This window comes from Lampetra planeri, chromosome 32 (assembly GCF_965212315.1).
Source record: "Lampetra planeri chromosome 32, kcLamPlan1.2.h2, whole genome shotgun sequence".
Classification (NCBI taxonomy): Eukaryota; Metazoa; Chordata; class Hyperoartia; order Petromyzontiformes; family Petromyzontidae; genus Lampetra; species Lampetra planeri.
This window is the reverse complement of record NC_136138.1, coordinates 9,935,029-9,954,246: the sequence shown is the minus strand read 5'-3', so window position 1 is coordinate 9,954,246 and position 19,218 is coordinate 9,935,029.

The following is a 19,218-nucleotide window of genomic DNA, read 5'->3' as shown; positions in this document are numbered from 1 at the left end:
AAACCATGGCAATTTATTACAAAGTTTCGATTTTAAACTTTCGTGAATGCAGGAATTCATATTCTTGGTTATTTCGGTAACGTCACGTGGATAGAAAATAAAAATAAAAGTAAATGAAATAAAAAAATAAATTAAAAATAAAATACTTTTTTTTTTAATCTACGTGACTTTACCGAAAGAATTTCGATTTAAAGCTTTCGTGACTGCAGGGATTCATCTTCTTGGTTTTTTAGGTAAAGTCACGTAGAAGGGAAATAAGAAAATAAGAAAAATCAAACATCATAAAATACAATTTACCGAAAGAACCAAGAATGTTAATTCCTGCAGCCACGGCAATTCATTACATTTTATAATGTTGTAATGAATTTCCATGGTTTGTTTACGTGACAAAGAGAGTAAACCCACACAACATTTACAATTCCTGCTCGTTGCCCTCCAACGCACTACGTCACCTCGTGCGTGCCAAGGGCCTGGAGCCCCACCCAGCATTGCTGCGTGCACGGCTCCGTGTGTGTGTGTGCGTGTCGGATCGGACGGCCCCACGTGCTCACTTGAGTGTGGGGCCGTCTGTGCCAGCAGCGTCCGTGCCACTGACATTTGAAGTGGGATTTGAAACAAAAACTCTAACGACACGCACGCGTGTCACAGCCGTCAACGTCACCGGCCCCGTATAGCACAAGTTCGACGCAGGCATTGGCGCCTCCGAGTTGAGCTACGCACGGTGCGAAAGAAGTTCAACACACGGGCGTACATTGCACCGAGTGCATGCTGGGGGCAGGACAAGAGAAGGTGGCATGCGTATCGAAGTTAATAACACACTTGCATTTTTTCCACGTGGTAGGGATCCAACTTAGCAGGATTTATGTGAGCCGTTAAATAACCCCCCATCCCATCTCCACCCACCCGCCCAAGCGCTGCTCATGTTTATGCATTGGCGTCACTCACTGCCGTGGTCGATGGGTAAAGCTGGATTCGAGCCTTCCTGAAGGACGATTGGGATTACTCGCAGACGCGAGGGCCCAACAACACCAAATTAAGTCACCCGGACGAACGAACCGCGTGATGCCGCATTGGCAGCATCGCACGAGCAACAGACAACAGCAACCCCAACGTGCTCGTCGGCAATGCTGCCCCCCCCCCCCCAAGAGGAAAACTTACACAGCGATAGGCGGCGTTATGGGGGGGGAGGGGGGCATGACCCTTCATTGTAGCAAACGAAGGGTCATTGCATGAAACGTCTATAGCCTGAAGGTATATATGTTTCTCGTTAGGGCGGTGTTATTGCCGAATGTGTTTGGCCTACTCTTCCGCAGTGCAGACGCACAAGGGGGGATGCGGAGCAAGAAGGGCGCGACGTCACCGCCGCAGCAGAACGGTGTGACGAGGGGGGGACAGAACGGCACTGTCAAGTCATTGGAGATGATTGAAAAGTTTCGATTTAAAGCTTTCGTGACTGCAGGGATTCATCTTCTTGGTTCTTTTGGTAAAGTCACGTAGAAGGGAAGTAATACAATAATCAAAATAAAACATAATAAAATAATGATTTTATTATGTTTTATTTAATAAAATAATAAAGTCACGTAGAAGGGAAGTAAAAGTCACGTAGAAGGGAAGTAATAAAATAATAAAAATAAAACATAATAAAATAAATATTTTATTATGTTTTATTTAATAAAATATTATTAATAAAACATTATAAAATATTTCTTTTCTTATGCTTATTTTTTGTATTTTATTACTTCCCTTCTACGTGACTTTACCGAAAGAACCAAGAAGATGATTGGAAAGCTTTCTCTGGGCGCTGTGCTTGACAGAGCGCCGCGGACATCCAGTGACAGAGCATCACTCCACTCGCGAGAACTTGCAGGTGGTGTCAGGCGCCCCGAGTCTCTTCACCTGGTTGGGTTCGCTCACTCCCAAGCCGTGAGTGGCTGAGATGGATTTTCTGTAGCAAAAAAAATAATAATAATGCGTGATTGGCATTTCATGTAGCCGAATCTTGAGCATAATCTCATGGGAAAGACGCTCGGTGTGAAGTTTTCACACGTGTGATCTTTTATTTCTTCCGCGCGTCTCTTGAGCTCCACGTTCAGAGCCCATTTTCTGCTATGATCAGAGAGATCTTGGCTTCCGATCAAACTTAGTGCGGCTGCAGATTATTCATCTCTTGGCAAATGGGGTTCTGTTTTTTTTAATCAAACTTTGACATTGGTGGTAACATCTTTCACCCATATAAAGCGTTGTAATAGTTTTGACTTAAAACTTTCGTGACTGCAGGAATTCATATTCTTGGTTCTTTCGGTAAAGCCACGTACGTAGATAGAAAACAAAAATCTAAATTAAAAGCAAAAAACCCACGACGTTTCGATCGCAACACAAGCAGTCACCTGCAGAAGGCCGCTTGTGTTGCGATCGAAACGTCGTGGGTTTTTTTGCTTTTAATTTTAATTTTTGTTTTCTATCTACGTGACTTTACCGAAAGAACCAAGAATAGGTTAAATTTCGATTTTGGCTGCTACAGCTCCTTACTATTAAAATTCCTTCCCTTTATTACTGCTAACCCTACTTCCTCCCTTTGTTGCTGCTAATCCTACATAATGCACGGGCATAATATGACTTTGAGACCCCCCCCCCCCCACCTTCTACGCATTCCACAAGTAGTGACTAATCCCATATCTGCATTTTCCATAAATATGCTAAATTATTATGTTGAAATGCAAATTCCTTTGTCAAGTCGCCCTCCTCCTCTAATCCAGCTTAAATATACGCTGCCAAGCTTGGTGGTGTTCATTCAGACGCTGTATTTCCGACAGACCTGTTCTTCACCTGAGGACGGCTGCTTGCGTTGTGGCCGAAACGTCGTGAGAATTGTATTTTATTATGTTATATTTTTATTATTTTATTATTTCCCTTCTACGTGACTTTACCAAAAGAACCAAGAAGATGAACAAGAATACGTTCTAATAGTGTACAAGTATGATCCAAAATGCAAAATATGTAACTTTGGCATGCGTTGAAGCAATTGCAGATTCACCCAGGTGTACGGTGTGCACACACGCACACAGCTATGGCTGAAATAATGGATTTATTTTCTTTTTTGGCAGAGTTGATTGATGGAGATATCGATTTGTGGGGTCGTAAATTCGGTGAAACGTGGCAATGTGACACTTGGCGGCTGGCCGTCCCTTAGGGGGCTACAGAAAGAACCGTGGGGCTCTCTGCCAACGCGGTCACGCAAATGACTTTTCAGCACCGTCGCTCCGCATTCCCCCACAGGAGATTGGCGTGTTGCAGGGTGAAATGGCAATGAAAGGTTCCCTGTGCTATTTTCCACAGTCCCTTAGCTTCCTGAGCCGTACGAAGTCACGGCTGGTTCTTCGCAAGCTTGCTAGTTGGTTTTCACGCCGTTACAAAACAATTTTCGACGAACAGAATTTAATATTTTCCCCGCTACCGATCACAGCGGACTGGAGGAGGAGCAGTATTGATGCGATGTGGAGAATATAGACGAAATGGAAATGTGTTGATTACTGACAGCCACGAGCAGAGGTCAATCCAAAGATAAATCAATCGTACAATCAATCAGTCAACGTCTTTAATAAGAAGCAGGCGGAAGGCCTGACAAAGTGCAATATCACTCTCGCGAAAAGGGGCCGGGAAATATTAGATTGTACTTTCTTTTAAAATTAAAAAGCAAAACAATAACTGTAAACATTTTCTGCACAAAAACCTCGTGGTACTCTTTAAGTATTGAACGTATCTTGAAAGAGGTAGGAGTACCTACCACACTTACCCCACCACACTCCACCTGCCGTTGCACTAAATGCAGTGCACCCATTTATACGGCTGGGTTGACAAAGCCAGAGGGATTTCATAACCGTTCCCATTATTTAAACTGTCACGCCAGGAGATCTAAGCGGTTATCTCTGAATTGCAAGTCCAGTGTGCTAACCATTGCACTACGGATTTTAATCACATTATTGTTCATCAATAGTGGGGGTGGGGTGGGGGAATATTTGCGTTGTGTTGTGCAAGTCAATCATTTAATTTTTTCTGCACTCAGTCGTTCAAATGTTTTTCGCGTATGTTCCGTGGTTGGGAATTAATGCACAGCCCAGCAGAGTTATCATTCCTTCCGTGAATGGCAGAGCAATGTGTACGGTTAAAGAGGAACACTTTTTTTTTTACAAGTCAGACCAGCCGAAATATCACGATACCCAAGAGACAGACACGGCGATGCCATTTCACAACATAAACGGGCATAACAACAACAAAAAACCACCGTAATTTATTTCACCTGTGTACAAAGCACAATAAATGAGTTTTTTTCCCTTAAACTGGATTTGGAAATAACTACCAGCTGAAAAAACAATATTGGCGACATTAGTGCATTGAGTAACGGCGCGCAAATATAGCGTGTTTAAGTCTAAAGCAACAGACGGCTCTATGCACCTCAGATGTTTCTGTGGCTATACGACGACTGATGGTGTTGTAACCAAGCCTTTATTGAGGTGTGAGGATGTAAGAATAATATAATGGCATATTTACTCCCAGCCACACATCCATCATCTGTTTTGTCTGCGCATTAGTCAAATGCATTGCATTTTTGCAGCAACCCTGAAATCATCTCAAATGTCACAAAATGCACTATGCGTCTCCTCTATTATATTGCATTGGCCGTGCTACATTAGTAAGTGTATGCGGGTTTCATCTTTGTCTCTGAACTCTGCTCATCACGCTGGTTTTGAGTCGCTAGAAGCTGTAAATGAATGTTATCTTTAATTATCACAATGCACACACGTGTATTATACTGCGAGCACTGAGTATCTTGGGGGTCTGTGGCTGCACGTCAATTCAGAGAGAGAGAAAGGGCAAATTCCTTCGGCGAAAATGACAGCTGTTTGAGCCGTTTTTTTTATTTACGAAATCATAAACGATTGACAAATTATGCAATTAAATGATAGCGATGTTTCATTTATTGACTGACGTTTTATCCGGAGCAGGCATCTTGGTGGAGATGTTTTTTTGTCCATTCCGTCACAAAATTCCCTACAGCAAACATATTTTACAGACCCTGAACGACACTGGCTTGTGCGCAAGGCTCTTTGAGTTGGTCCACGTGTAATATTGGCGGAGCAACAGCTGTTCGCCACTCACAAAACGCTGCCTTTTGCGAGGGTGAGATCCAGGGCCGTGTTATCCAATAGACCACAGTAGGTACTATGCCTAGAGACTACTCACTCACCCAGCCAACCACTCACTCATTCACCCTCTCACTCAGCCAACCACTCACTCATCCACCCTCTCACCCACCCACTCACTCATTCACCCACACACCCACCCACTCACTCATTCACCCACTCACCCACCCACTCACTCATTCACCCACACACCCACCCACTCACTCATTCACCCACTCACCCACCCATCAGGGCTGTATTATCCAATATGTCACAGTAGGCACTGTGCCTAGGGCCTACGAAAACTAAAGGGCCTACAAAAAATGTGACCGTGTCTTTTTTTTTGGATGATAAAACAATTTAACCGAGATATCTTCCTGAATAAATATATGTATCTAGCAAGGGTAGGCACAGTGTATATTCAAAGAGGCAGAGCCTTATCAACGTCAATGGGGTTTGTTTCATAAGATGAGAGAAATTCACACCGGAGATGAACTTTTCGAGATTTTATCAGAGCAAAATTAGCATTACCATCTTCAAATGGTATCTGTCGCATAATTGAATTCTCAATAGACAGCAGTGCAAGGGAGAACAAGCGTTATCACTCAAGTGCCTGAGGCCTACAAAGAACCTTAATCCGGCCCTGGTGAGATTGTGCACGGCATAGCACACAAACGATGTGGCTTAATTTTGTATATATCTGGTTCACGAAAAAAATATACGCGTGCGGAAGTTGTGTTATTTGTCCCTGTTTGCGACACGTTTCAGGAAAGCAACGTTCCTGTTTTGTATCGGGGCACGCCAGGGCGGTCGGCATTCGTGAGCTTTTTTTGTTGGTTCATGTCGGCTCATTTAAAGAATGACAGGTCTGACAACAGCTTTATTTAGGGTGCCTTAATAGCATGGGGAAAGGTCACGTGAGGGTAATGCCGTTATAATATTCTGCGCTCGCCATGTTGGGTCGGCATTCGTTCCTGAGCGTTGTTGGTTCATGTTGGCTCATTTGAAGAATGACAGGTCTGACAACAGATGTATTTAGTGTAACTTTATAACATGTACAAAAAAAGCATCAAACAGTTCACGTTAGAGTATGCCATGACATTTATGAGCAAAGGCCAATGAGATTTGATAATTTTGGGTGTTGCCGAAAAGGAGAAATTGACTGGGGGAGTGGCTGATGGATCATTTTAAAGAGAGAAATGTTTCAAGCAATAATTTTTTTAAGACAACTGCGAAAACGTTGGTGGAATATAATTTAACCGTTAAAAAGGCAGTTTAATCTCGAATAAAAAAAGTTTTTTTACCTAGATTTAGGTGATTAACGTCAATATTAATATGTATATATATCGTGTTGTTGGCACAATTGTGGCACAGCGGTTATACCACTGGGCCATGAACCAGGCGATCTGACTTTTCTCTACATGAATTTGTTCATCAATGTTAATGGGCCGTTCGTAACGTAATGGTTTGTGCGCTGCGCTGCGAACCCAGCGATACGCTTTATTCCCATCCACGGCGAGCGACATTTGAACTGGTCCTAGGCCTCCCTCTTCACGAGCGCCAATTGACCAATGATGATTTGTTTGCTCCGTTGACCGGGGTGATCGCTGATCAACTTTCGGTTAAATATCGATTTAAAGCTTTCGTGACTGCAGGGATTCATCTTCTTGGTTCTTTCGGTAAAGTCACGTAGAATGGAAATAATAAAATAATAAAAATAAAACATAATAAAATAATTCTCACGACGTGGCCGAAACGTCGTGAGAATTATTTTATTATGTTTTATTTTTATTATTTTATTATTTCCATTCTACGTGACTTTACCGAAAGAACCAAGAAGACAACTATCGGTTGTCGGCTTTCCACGTAACACTGTGAGCCGTGAGAAGGCTGTCATCTTACAACCACACTGACTCATGAAGTGTGGTTAAACAACTCCCATCGCTGACACGGCATAACGAGGCCTTCATCCAGCAGTGGATTAACAATGGGCTCTAATTTATATACCTATATGTAATGTGCATATTTCATGGCTTATTGGTGCAATATGCCATAGCAAATGTTCTGAAGGTATATAAATCTCACGTACCATATTTTAAATGATTTTAATGATCCATGCCCTTTTCATAGAAATGTCTCTCCTTGTCCATTAAATAATGCGCTCGCTGACTCAATTGTGACTGCTGTACACCTAATGATGCAAGAGAAACGGCTTTGCCTAAGCGCCTTGTATTGGGATTTTGGCCCAATGATTGCAGAAAGGGCAAATAAGGGTCACATTAGCAACCGTGGCCAGAGGTTGAAACTACCATAAGGCCGGATATGTCATGCACTCTCACTAATGAGACACAAACTGGCACACAGACAATCAAGGTGTGCTTAAACGCCCGCGTGTGGGGAACATGCATTCAAAATGACCTTCTACAGGAGTAATGTCTCTTAGATACAGCTTACCAATTATTTGGAGGTGTGCAATTTAGATAACAATTACACGTGTGATAACATTACATATTTAAATTGCATGTGAATTAGGTCTCATACTGCCCATCTCTCTGGGTGTGTGGGTAGTTGTTCCCACAGATGCACACATATGCACACAAAGTTGTTGACAACTCATGATAGATTGACAAAGGGCTTTAAATAATCATTGTTATTTACTATAACTCTGGTTAATAGTAGGGTTCCCACCTATGTTGTGTGAATTATTATAATTTTTATTATTGTAACTTTAACTCTTATTGTAGCTCTTCTGCGCGTGATTTACCCCGCACACACATCTAACGTGCATCGACATTAGTAAGAATTACTTTTTATCCCTTTCTAGGGAAGAAGTCAAAGAAAATGGAATTTGAAAAATATACATTCTGGAAGCTCTCCGTGTGCTGCCAAGTTTACTGAACATGGCAGACCTTGACTCGTGGCACCACTTACTTGGCTTTCTAACGTTTTAATATTTCCTGCCTTTGTGTGGAATAACCTTCCAAGTTTCCATCTTATTTAAAGTTTTCACAAGCTGTGGTTCTTTTAGCGACAGGCTGTGAAATATCTACGGAATTTACAACATTATCATCGTTGTCATCATCTTTATTGCTGCCATCATCATCATCATTGTTACCTGGAATATGTAGATTATTTGACAAACTGAATTTGTCTTAACAGTGTTTGTAAATCATTGGGGGGCAGCTGATTACTGCAATGAAATCAATATCAGTTTACCGTGATAAATTGCATCATGAATTAACACGTTGCTTGACGTGTGTGTGTGTGATTACATGAGTGAGTGTGCATAGGTGGGTAGAGTGGTGGTGCAGTGGTCAGCGCATTACACTACAAAACCAGAAAAACCTAGCTGCGATTCCTGGCCACGCCTAACATCAGTGATGAATCGGTGAACTGGTCCCCCATAATGGGTCTCACTTAGGTCAACTCAGCCCTAATTGAGTACCTGGTAAAGTTGTGTAAACATCACCACCGGGAACACAAAGGTGGCCACACCACCCCCTCGTGCACCGTGTCGGCCTTAATAGGTGCTCGCAAACAGCAATTGTTCCAACAGTCTGTGAAGGCTACATGGGGTATTTTTGCCTTTGTGCCGATATGTAACTGTGCTGTGACCTGCAGTGACTCGTATTCGATGTGTTTCCATTCTGCTCAACCAGCAGTATTTGGTATCCGAACCTGATATGCACTTCACCTAGGCAGACCCAGCTCAAAGTTGTTGTGGGTGTGCTCAGGATCAGCACTGGAGTGATGCAAGTGGTTGAACGAAAGTGGTTATGAATACAGCATCTCCTTGTGTGCCGAGCCAGCCTTATTGGATGCTCCCAAGCAGAACTTTCTACAACAGCCGAGTTCACTAAGTGAGACATCGTGTTGTGTGTGCGTGTACTGTACTAGAATCCCGAATAACTAAGAAAGAAACAAAAAAAAGCTACAAGTTTGCCAAATATCGATGAAAATAATTCATTGTAGAGGTAGGTTAAGGAATTAATAAGTAAGCAAGATAATAGACGTTACCCATGCTTCTTCTTGGTTCTTTCGGTAAAGTCACGTAGAAGGGAAATAATAAAATAATAAAAATAAAACATAATAAAATCATTCTCACGACGTTTCGGCCACAACGCAAGCAGCCGTCCTCAGGTGAAGAACAGGTTTTATTATTTCCCTTCTACGTGACTTTACCGAAAGAACCAAGAAGATGAATCCCTGCAGTCACGAAAGCTTAAAATCGAAAGTTACCCATGCTGTTTAATCAAAGTAAATCATTTTGAAATGATCAAACTGTTGAGAAAGACCAAGTTAACAATAGGGTGGACACTGAGAAGCCAAGGAAGCAGAGGGAACCTGCAAAAAAAATGACAAGTCGAAATAAAAGATTTCAAAGTCCACTGCTGGACAAGAATAACTAAATTAAAGAAGGAATGGATAATTTTTTTGGAGGCCTTTGCCAAGCAGAGGAAAGTTACACACTGACAACTACCCTCTCACCTACCCAGACTTTATTCATATTTGTATCAAATACTGCCCCCTTACGTTGGTCAACTCAGCCTAAACTTGATTACCACGTGGAAATGAGTCAACAACGAGATCGTTGGGTAGCTCAAGGGTCAGAGGATCGAGCCGGCACCAGTGAGATCTTGGGTTTGAACACAATTTTCTACCATCTTCTTGGTTCTTTCGGTAAAGTCACGTAGAATGGAAATAATAAAATAATAATAATAAAACATAATCAAATTATTCTCACGACGTTTCGGCCACAACGCAAGCTTTATTTTTATTATTATTATTTTATTATTTCCATTCTACGTGACTTTACCGAAAGAACCAAGAAGATGCAGTCACGAAATAAGCTTTAAATCGAAATTTAATTTTCTACCACTTGTGAATCAACGGCGTTCTCTGGTGCAGCCGGTTGAGCTTCAGCAAGGGAAACAGAAACATTCTATCCCGATTTCACCCTGAGCAGGGAGAAACGGCCACGTCATGTTCCGCTGACGGTCAATGTTTTTACTTGGACCCGGTTGGCGAGCGGAGTCACAATTAGCATAACAAAGGCGATTCCCCAGCGCTAATAGGCCCATGCTGTCCAAGCACTGCATAATAACGGGTAATGAACTAGCATTAACCTTTCCCCTGCAAGGCCAACGTGTTCATTTAGCTGCTGCTGCTGCCTCGCCACGAGCGAAGGGGGCATGTGGGATGTGGGTGCAAGAGGAATGGGTGGCGTGTAAAAAAGAAAAACACGTTAAGTAACTCCAGAAGATAAATCAAGAGCCCGATTCTGGCACTGCGACTTTATCCCCGTTACTATTTTAACCCGCGCCCGGGTTCCCAGTAAACAACAGCACACTCTTTGTCCATCGGCACCAGGTCTCCCGCAGGCGTGTAGCGCTAAAATGTAAAAGTAAAAAAACGACGCTGAGCTTGGCACGAGCGTGAAGTCATGCGAGTCGTCGGCATTCCGGGAAGCGTGGGCGATGAGGTGAGGGGCCACGTTTCACAGAAGCGAGCCCGAGGCACGAGAGATTTAACGCGTCACGGTGGCTAGGAGATGTCAACTACCTCGCCTGGTATACAGGAGGGCTCGTGGGTTCTATCCCGACCCTGACGCCTGCTGCTGAATATCTGGAGTTTGCGTGTCTCTTTCTCTCATCATCATCATCACGGTGGCTAGGAGATGTTAACTACCTCGCCTGGTATACAGGAGGGGTCGTGGGTTCTATCCCGCTGTATATTTGAAGCTTGCATGTTCTTCCTGTGGTCGCGTGGATTTTTCTCGGGGTCATTCGGTGTTTCCCTCCCCTTTTAGAAACATGTGTTCAGCACATTTGGCTGCTATACATTTCCACGCTACGATAAGCCACTTCGTTGAGCTATCATTCGTGGCCAGGTCGCTTCTGTTAAAGATATTTTCAACTCAGTGGGCCTTACTTGGTCAAATAAAACGTAGTTTTATCTCGGTAAACAGTTGCCATGTTCGGTGCGGTGTGTAAACATCGCCACTAGGGAGACAAAGGCGGCCGGGCGTGGTTATTGACCACCCACCCCCTCGTGTGCAGTTCCCGGCCTTCATAGGTGCTGCTCGCTAACAGCACTTGCCCCAACAGCCACATGGGTGATCTTCTCTGTCTTTGGCGATTGAACACAAGGGATGTGGATGAGACGAAACAGTTTCTGGCAGACCGAGTCCTCAAACAAGGGGCCGTCCATAAATGACGTCACGCATCTAGGGGGGGGAGTCAGACATTTGTAACGATGTGTGACGAGGGGGGGTGGTTAGAAATGTGACGTCACATCAAAATGCGCAACTTTAAATAAATATCGACAACACGTTCTACTTAATTAAATATACTTTTTAATAAAGTCCAGCGCCACATTAAATACGCACTACAATGACAATAGTTTAAAGCGATTGAAGCATGTTTTATTTTGGGGGGGGCAGAGCTTTGTGACGTCATATTTGAGGGGGGGGGTCTGACTTTTTGTGACGCCGTGTGACGAAGGGGGGTGGGGGGGGTCAAAAATCGTCCAAAATCGCGTGACGTCATTTATGGACGGCCCCTGAGACGAAACCGTTTCTGGCAGACCGAGTCCTCAAACAATCAGCGAGCGAAGTTCACGGGAACATTATTACCACGCGCGAGTCAAAAAACACAAACCCACCACCGGAGTCAGCTTGAAATCCCTGGACGCAGCATGGCAGGACCTGTGTGTGCTTCCCATCTACGCAAGGTCGTTTGAAGCATGAGGCAGGCAATACGGCCGCTACACAAACAGCTGAACACACGGTGAACCTAAAATTGCGTTCTCTGCCCATCTAATCAGTCGTCATTCATCCCAGAAGGACGCGGTGTGAATGTTCAATGCCAAGCCTGAGCGGGCAGCGATTTGGGCGCTATCATATTAGACGCTGCACGAGTTGATTGGCCATGAGACGGCATGGCTCAGGATTTCTACCTGACATTCACACGTGCCGGTTATTTCTGCAGAGTGGCTTTGGCACGGAGAGACATTGCAAGGGTTAATTGCTCCACTATCACAGCATGACCTTATTATAAATGTGACTAAATGAGAAAAGCGTTCCATAAAAAAAAGAGTGGGATGAATTAAAATGAAACGACCCTCTTTTGCCTTAGGCCACTGGCAGGTTTTCACCGTCTGAGAATCTCATTCGGGAGTGTTTTTTTCCCAACAAGAACACGGACGCTGTGGCCATCAGCACAGCAAAGTTATACTGGTAGGAAGCTCCTGGTTACACCAGCCCACAGGAGATTATTGTGTCCGTCCGTCCGTCGCGCATCCAAAAATGGGAGGGGTAGGGCTGGGTGGAGAGAGGAGGGTGGGGAGGGGCTGGGTGGGGCTGGGTGGAGGGTGGGAGGGGTGAGGCTTGCGTGGGGAGGAGCTGCATGGTCACCCCGTGGTGCCCTTATAAAACTCAACGTTTAACCTACTCACGTCGGCTTGTGCCCGCCCTCATAGTCGGCCATATTTGCGGAATACACCACGCCGCCGTTGACCCTGGCCATTGACCGAGCAACCCAACGTTCCTACCAGCTCCCTCCGCAGGACAACGTGTTTATTATTGTTTGTGGAGCTATGACGGCACGACAAGTCTCAGCATGGGACACAACCTCTCTCTGAAATATGGAACCCTAAGAGGTCAATTTTAATTTGCGATTAGAGCTCCGTCGTTTATCTTGCTGGAAAGAGGGTGTGATGTTGGAGTTTGGGATTAAACGTTGGGTGAAAAGGGTACTGCCCCATGTATGCAGGCATTGAAATAACACATTTGAAGCCACTTGGCCCAATATATGAAATCAAATTCTAAATGACCTGAACGGCAAGCTTACAGACGGTTGCTGTAATTTGTAAGGCGCAAAAGATTTAAATGTTTAATCAATTAGTGCCTCTGATGCAGAAAGAAGCTCTGTATTATTTTGTTACAAAACTTACGTGTGAATAAACCATCTGTCCAAGCGTAACTTCGTCATCAAAACTGACACACAAATAAAAAAAAAGGTGTCAAGATGTTTTTTGGGGGTTTTTTTTCTGGTGAATCCAAAGGGTTCACTGTGCTTTGCTTGTAAAATTAATGGTTGTAAATACTGTACGTGTTCCAAATTTCGCTGCGATAGATGGTATCAGGTAAAGGCCGGTTGCGATGTGTGCGACACTTTGTGCTGGACGGAAGAGGGCAGGTTACCGAGAGCTTTAGTGGCCAAAGGGGGGAAATTTGAAGCCAAATAAATGGTGGCCAGAGGCACTCATGGATTACGTTCATACAATTGAATGTTTCAGGGCTGACAATTGTCAGGGACAGCTTTTGTAAGCTTGCCAAGCAGGACATTCAGAATGTGATTTAATGTCTTTGGGCCCAAGCGGATTAAAATGTATTACTGTATTTCAATGTGTGCATACATGAGGGCATTAAACCTATTTCACCCACCGTTTAATCGCCGTGAGAGAGGACCTTGAAGGTCAGGTTTAAACTTTGCAAGAAACACGAAGCTCTAAGCAGGCACAAGCATGCGATAGCGAGGCGTGGTGGTGGCAGCAAACGCATTGGCCATGATAGCATTCATACTCTTAGTTCTTTCGGTAAAGTCACGTAGGTAAAAAATGAAATAAAAATTAATAAAAATAAAACAATAAAAATCACGACGTTTCGGAGGCAACACAAGCTTCCGTCACCTGAAGACGGAAGCTTGTGTTGCCTCCGAAACGTCGTGATTTATATTGTTTTATTTTTATTAATTTTAATTTCATTTTTTACCTACGTGACTTTACCGAAAGAACTATGAGTATGAATCCTTACCGTCACGAAAGCTTCAAATCTAGAAATACATGATAGCATTTTCACTTCTGATTATCAATCTCAAATTGGACACGGTGTCCAGTTTTTGAGTGATAATCGCTCAAATCCCATGGAATAAAATGTTATGGCGATCAGGCATAATTCTGTGGTGATGTTACATGGCGATTGTGTTGCCACTTAAGGACGTTTTCACATTTTGATAGGCAATGCAAGTTTTAATTAGATGTATCAATGAGTTCACACCACTCCTGATATTTCCATTCTAATCCTTTATTAGAGACCAGAATTAACATTTTGAAGAATTATTTTTTATTCAAGTCTTCAAACTTGCTGATTTCACCATTAAACCAAGTGTGTTTATAACAAGTGTACATGCAGCAACTGAAAAAAGATTTTAATTAAAAAAATTGTACTATCAAGTTCTGGTTTACCATTTAAAATGTTCTTGAAAAAATTATCTCATGGTGATGGTACATTTTCCACGTTGTAATTATGTTCACTAAGTCAAAAAGGAACAATTAAAAGGGTTTTGTGAATAAGACTTTAAAATGCCATCGACGGAGACGTGTCATTATTTTCAGTAGCGTAACTGCCATCACTAATGTAATGACTAGAACTTTAAAATGTGTTTCCAAAATAAACCCGACATTACAGTTGCTTGGGTGTGACTTTTTCAAGACAACAGCTAGCGTTAAAAAAAAGTTTTCAACAATGCCTGCCTCTATTAGTGATAACTTGGGATGTAACGATGCATCAATTAATCAATTAAATGAATCCCTGCAGCCACTAAAGCAGTGGTTCTTAACCATTAACGCAGCCTTGCACCCTTTTGGTTCTCAACCGTGAAACAAAATGTATAATAATGGTATGGTTCTTTGGGTAAAGTCACGTAGATAGAAACAAATTATAATAATTACATAGATTTGATTAAACAAAGCAGTTGTACATACATGCCCGTGCTTAATTTGTTACGATTTACTTGCAAAATAAATCTGGCCACGTCTCGCACCCCAGGGAGTGCCTGTACCCCAGGTTAAGCTCCACTGGACTGGAGTCTACACCTACACATGAAGATATTCTATATGTACAGCAATTTTTCCGTCCACTGCTGGATGAGGGCCTCCCCATGCCATTCAAGTCATGGGGGCTGTTCGACCATATTTCACCATGCTGGTTGGTGCAGATTGGTGATGGGGGAGGGGGGTTTCCCAGAACGGGTTCAGATTTCACTCGTCACTGATGCTCGCCTTGGCCGGCAATCGAATGAAGGCTGTTGCGTCTTTATCGCAGAGTGCAAATGACTGCGCTATTGCACCACAGCTCCCACATGTGGCATTATGCAATTTGTCGGTACATTCATTGTCTCTAAATCTTCATTTGAAGCTTTCGTGACTGCAGGAATCTATACTCTTTGGTTATTTCGGTAAAGTCACGTAGGTAGAAAAATATGTGACTTTACCGAATGAACCAAAGAGTATATCTCTAAATGTCCAACAAATCCCCCCTATAATAACTATTTTGAGCAGCCAAGACGGACGATTAATGCTATTAAGGGTTAGTTTATGGCCACTGATTTTCACTTCAAATCACACAAATACAATTTAAAAGGAAAATAGCTAAATTAGCAATTGACTGACCATATTGTGAAAAATATAGTGGAATACACCTGGTATAATTACATCTGAGATTCTTGCGCATTGGAACATCAACATTGTTTAATTAACGGTATCAGCAATGCAAATGACGGTGAAACATTTTGATTTCAACATGCTCCCAATGAAGAAACAATATACAAAAAAAATGAGTTGAATTCTTTTGACACTTTGAGGTGACCTAAAGGCTCAAGAGGTAAGATTTTGAGATAGCTCGTGTGATATCCACATACGTGCCCCATTCTCTCATACAAAGGATTACACTGTTCTGAGAGATGTGAATGGAAAACTCTGCCTAACGCATGAAGCCAATAGGACACAATCAGGAAAGAATTGGGAGGAAAATTATCAAAACATTTTGAACGTATATTTAAAAACCAATTCTTTTTCTACAATTCAATTTCACCGCTGAACACATTCACCTGTACAAATGTTAATGTTGCACGTCTAACATTATTACTGTCTTCATACATTTATTGGCCAGTTCAGCCAAAACTAATCCTTATTTAATGAGAAAAGACAATTATTTTCAACACTTAAATTTCGATTTAAAGCTTTCGTGACTGCAGGGATTCATCTTCTTGGTTCTTTCGGTAAAGTCACGTAGAAGGGAAATAATAAAATAATAAAAATAAAACAATAAAATAAAATTCTCACGTTTCGGCCACAATGCAAGCAGCCGTCCTCAGGTGAAGAACAGGGCTGTCGGAATTCTGTTTTATTTTTATTATTTTATTATTTCCCTTCTACGTGACTTTACCGAAAGAACCAAGAATATTATTTGGTTATTTTACCAGGCCTGGGCCACAAATGTTAGCTCAACGAAGTGTAGTGGCTTATCGCCACGGGGAAGTGGATAGCAGCAGCCAAACACTAATTTTAATGAAAACTCGACCTATTTAGGATGCTTAGTTTATTTTTGCATGCAAGTGTAAAACGAAGTGTCCATGGAAAACCCATAAATGAGAATCAAGTCAAATTGGCCACAGATAGGTTCGTGACCTACTTTCTGTATTACTCCACGATAGGCACCTAGCGGGCTCTACAGGTGGGCGTTTCACACATGAACCCAGCACCAACCCCACAAGTGAAGGCGCAGCGTGATTGGCATAAGCCCGAGTGCAAGGAATGAAATGAGGCCCTCCCCCCTATCCGATTTCTCCTCCACTTTAGCTTGGCATGTGGGCCCCTCTGGCCCTTGGGACCTTGTGCACCGCCTGCGCTGGCCAAAGCTACACCACTACCCACAAGCCACATTGCTGACTTACAGATACACATCACCAGTACATCTGCATTATTTGCATTTTTGAAAGTAAACAAAATCAAGTTATAGTATTTGCACCACAACGCCAGATGTGTGTATTTGATGGCGTCCTGGTAAAAAAAAAATGGTAATAAACTAAATATTGTCCAGGAAGTAGGCGGATTAAATTAGTGAATTATTATTCCAGGAAATTGCTCAATTTGTATGGCTCAGGTCTTGTTAAATGCAGGAGTGTAGAACACTTTACATATACCCCCATCTACTGGAAGAAAACAGTAACTACAATGGTCTCAACAGCTACAAGCAAAAACCATGTCCTCAAACTCCAGCAGACCCGTGTTCTCCCCAATTGCAGCGCCTGCCTCCAATTTGAGAAAGTGTCAAAAAAAGTCTGTCCCGAAGTTTACCAAAATCTCGGCTGATGCGTGCAGCTTGAATTCATCGAGTTAACTGAAATGCGATGGCAGGGGGACATTCGACAGCAGATGAGCACACGACCCACCACGCGATCTCCGAGGAGAACTTAGTCTGGTGGCAGCCCAGCCCATAATTTGATGTTGCCTTCATATCCCAATAATAAATTTAGTCACTTGCGCGTTGTCGTCTGAGTAGCGAGAATCAAGAGGCGATATTGTACAGGGGTGCTGATGATGGTTAACATCAAGGGCAATCTTAATTAACAACAAAAACATAAAGACCTGGAGTAGCTATAATGTGCACTGTTGCGTGCAATGTCACGTGATATGGCATGTAACTGTCCGATGTATAAATGCATTATTTTTAACGCAACGTGCATTGCGAACATATACACAACGTAAAGACATTCAGTTTGGAAAGTAATGTGTATTGTGTAGGAACACACCACACATCTGGACATATTACACATGCAGTATAAAAGACACGTGTTGGGGCATAAGGCGGTAATGAGTGGCACAATTAAAATAAATTGAAAGGATGGCCAAACCCAACACACAAAGACATGTAGATGACCCATACTTTGGCGGTTGGTGATGTCACGGTGGGTACTTTAGAGCAAAGAAGTCAGCTGATGCAGCGCACACAATTTCCCAAGTTCACTTCCGAATAGAAGCTCAAAGCAGTTGGAGTGAAACTTCATATTCAGTCATGACAAGCCTGAAGCCGCCGGAGAGATTCATTGGTTATTTAATCGAGGCAATATATTGGCACGATTAAATAATCTTTATAAATGTGACAGAACTTGTCAGGGTGGTGGAGGGTTAATAACAAACATTTGGCCAAGAAAGGACCACATGGCCGACACAAAAACAAAACATGGATCTTTGTATTGGCTAAGAATATCTTACCCAGCACCCATGTTCAAGGCTTAATTTGCTATGGAATATGTTCTGGGAGCTCCAAAATGCCAACCACAACACGCTGCAGCTTCACCTCCACAGAGTGGACAATGGGGGGGGGGTGATGGATGACGGCTTAATATCAACTGGCCAGCTCCGGGTGAAATTAGGCCTTTCCTGTGAAAAAAGCAACGCAATCCTTGAAATTTTTCCTCCACATTTAGAAACACACATTGAGATTATTTAGATTATTTTGCTCTTAGAAATTTCTACGTGATAATCCACTTTGTTGAGCAATCACATGTGGCCAGGTCGTTTCTGAAAAATAAGTAAATGCCTCAGTGGGCTTTGCTTGGTAGGATGGGGATGGTTTAGTTGTTGTATCTGTATGCATTTTTGTGATTTGTTTACATTTCTTGTACTTTGCACTACTATCGTGTGTTTGTACTGTTTGTTGTTGTCACGTTCTTACCTGCCCCTACTGGACATCTGTGAAAAAGAGCTTTATCGCTCATTGGATTCCTCCGGTATGAATACCTTCTGATTCTCATTAATTATACCAATGCCAGTGCATTAAATTAACCTGATGATTCCAGGGTCATGGGAATAAAGACGAGACAGATTTATAGACACAGATGGATTACTGAGATGAAAGCAAGACAAACAAGAGAGAAACCTGGAAACTATAGGGAGATACAGATTAGTGGTCACATGACATCATGCAAAGTGATTTCATAACATCTGTACACGTGAAGTATGACATCACGTGGCCCACTGGCACACACTAAATTTATTGTGGGCCACCAGAAAATATTAAATATAGTTGAAACACATTCCTGCGGAGGGAGCTGGTAGGAACGTTGGGTTGCTCGGTCAATGGCCAGGGTCAACGGCGGCGTGGTGTATTCCGCAAATATGGCCGACTGTGAGGGCGGGCACAAGCCGGCGTGAGTAGGTTAAACGTTGAGTTTTATAAGGGCACCACGGGGTG